Below are 2,313 nucleotides of genomic sequence, written 5' to 3' on the forward strand. Positions count from 1 at the left end.
CCTTGTTCAGCCTTAGAACACCATTTTAAAATTTGTATTATTTGTTTTGTAACTATTCAATTTTGTTTTGTCTCTCCAGGTAGACTATTAAATCCATGACTACCTTACCTTTCTCTGTTGAGTTAGTGCATAGAGTCTTATAGAATGCATGTGTGTACAAAGGGGTAGTGTGAGGAGAAATTTCCTATCCCCTTGTGCCAGAGATCAGACCTGAATACTATATTTTGTACGTAGGTTTTTGTTGACAGTTAAAACCCATGGAGATGCTGATTACTTCTTTACTTTGAGAGTTACTTATTTTTGGTAGTAGATCATTGTACATTTTCCTAATATGCTTGCAAATATCCACTTTGATTGTTTTTTTTTTTTTTTTTTTTTTTTTTTACTGGTAAGGGGATCGTAACCCTTGGCTTGGTGTCATCCGCACCACACTCAGCCAGTGAGCGCACCGGCCATCCCTATATAGGATCCGAACCCGCGGCCTCGGTGCTCCCAGCGCCGCACTCTCCCGAGTGAGCCACAGGGTCGGCCCCACTTTGATTGGTTTTAATAATCAGTCCCCAGACAACTCCAAACTTGAAAGCAATTATATTTTCAACGAGTCAATGGACTGGAATGAAGGAACATGGATTGATCTTCCAAGTCAGCAACATGTCAGTGGTGAAAGATACATTGGATAAGTCAGTCTCCATAATCCTTTCAGCTCTTACATTCTGTTATTCCAGAATAAAGTGTTTGAAATGCACCCATTGTGTTCCTCTTAGCAGGTGCAGTTCCTTCTGGAGAGATGGGATGGGGCAACGAGAGTTCCCTGATGGGTTTCATCCTTCTAGGCTTCTCCGCCCACCCTCGCCTGGAGGCTGTGTGTTTGTTCTCACTCTGGTGGGAAACTTCACTATCATCATCATCTCATCTCTAGACCCCACTCTCCACACCCCTATGTACTTCTTCCTCACAACCTCTCTTTACTCTGCTTCACTACTAGCCTCACTCCTCAGACCTTAGTTAACCTGCGAGGACCAGAACAGACCATCACTGACGGTGGTTGTGTGGTGCGACTCTGTTTCTCTAGCACTGGGCTCCACTGAGTGTTTCCTTTTGGCTGTGATGGCCTCGGATCACTCCATTGCTGTCTGCAAACCCCTCCACTATGTAGTTATCATGAACCCACGGGTTTGCCAACAGCTGGCATCCATCTCCTCGCTCAGTGGTTTGGCCAGTTCCTTGATCGATGCTACCCTCACCTTGCAATTGCCTCTCTGTGGCAACCACAGGCTGGATCACTTTATTTGTGAAGTACCAGATCTCCTCAAGTTGGCTTGTGTGGACACCACTGTCAACGGACTGGTGCTTTTTGTTGTTAGCATCCTGTTCCTCGTGATTCCACCAACACTCATTCTTATGTCCTATGGCTTCAGAACTCAAGCTGTGCTGAGGGTCAAATCTGTGGAGACAAGGCATAAAGCCTCAGCACCTGTGCCCCCCACCTTGTGCTGGTGATCATTTTCTATGGCACCCTAATCTACATGTACCTGCAACCCAGTGACAGTTATGCACAGGACCAAGGCAAGTTCATCTCTCTCTTCTGAACTATGGTGACTACCACCTTAAATCCTATCATCTACACTTTAAGGAACAAGGATGTGAAAGAGGCTCTCAAGAAACTTCTCTCTGGAAAATCGTGCTACCTACAGACGTGATATGCAAGGAATTGATGATAAGCCATGGACTTCCTCAGCCTCTATTTAGCCAAATCCATAGTTCTAAATTTCACACCAGCTAAATTACTGTTCACTTATTTTATCTTAGATAAGGGCTATTTTCCCTATCTATGTGTCACTAAGCAAAATGTATATATGTTCAAGTCGACAGCTTGAGCCATGGAGAAGAGAGATGTGCCTGGGTGCGATGTGTGAGACTCACCATAAGGTCCATATTTTACTTCTGATGCTTATTCCCTGGGATTTAAAAAATGAATTATTAAATATTTACTAACTATTTCTCTAGGTTATTAGGATTTCCCTCACAATTTCAGTAAAATGCTCAGTTTTCTGCCAAAAACACACTTTATATTTACTTTACCCTCCCCTCCCCATTAAAGCTTTATATTGGGAAATAAGCAATTTCTACATGTACTTCCTCTACCAAGGCAGAAAAATACTTGTTTGTATTTAGTCTCAATTTATCGATAAGTGGGATAGTGTATTAACTATTTTTTTCATAAACCATTTCCCATTAAAAAAACATCTTGAGAATTCAGTAAGCAGTAGAAAAACCAAAATATACCGAACACATTGTTTTTCATAACTCAGT

At 42.2% G+C, this 2,313-nt stretch overlaps 1 pseudogene; it reads left to right on the top strand.

Annotated features, from left to right (window-relative positions):
• The first annotated feature begins 787 nt into the window (after positions 1 to 787).
• Positions 788 to 1,700, top strand: LOC134375934 (olfactory receptor 2G3-like; annotated as a pseudogene).
• The last annotated feature ends 613 nt before the right edge of the window (positions 1,701 to 2,313 follow it).

The sequence above is a fragment of the Cynocephalus volans genome, chromosome 4 (genome assembly GCF_027409185.1).
Source record: "Cynocephalus volans isolate mCynVol1 chromosome 4, mCynVol1.pri, whole genome shotgun sequence".
Classification (NCBI taxonomy): domain Eukaryota; kingdom Metazoa; phylum Chordata; class Mammalia; order Dermoptera; family Cynocephalidae; genus Cynocephalus; species Cynocephalus volans.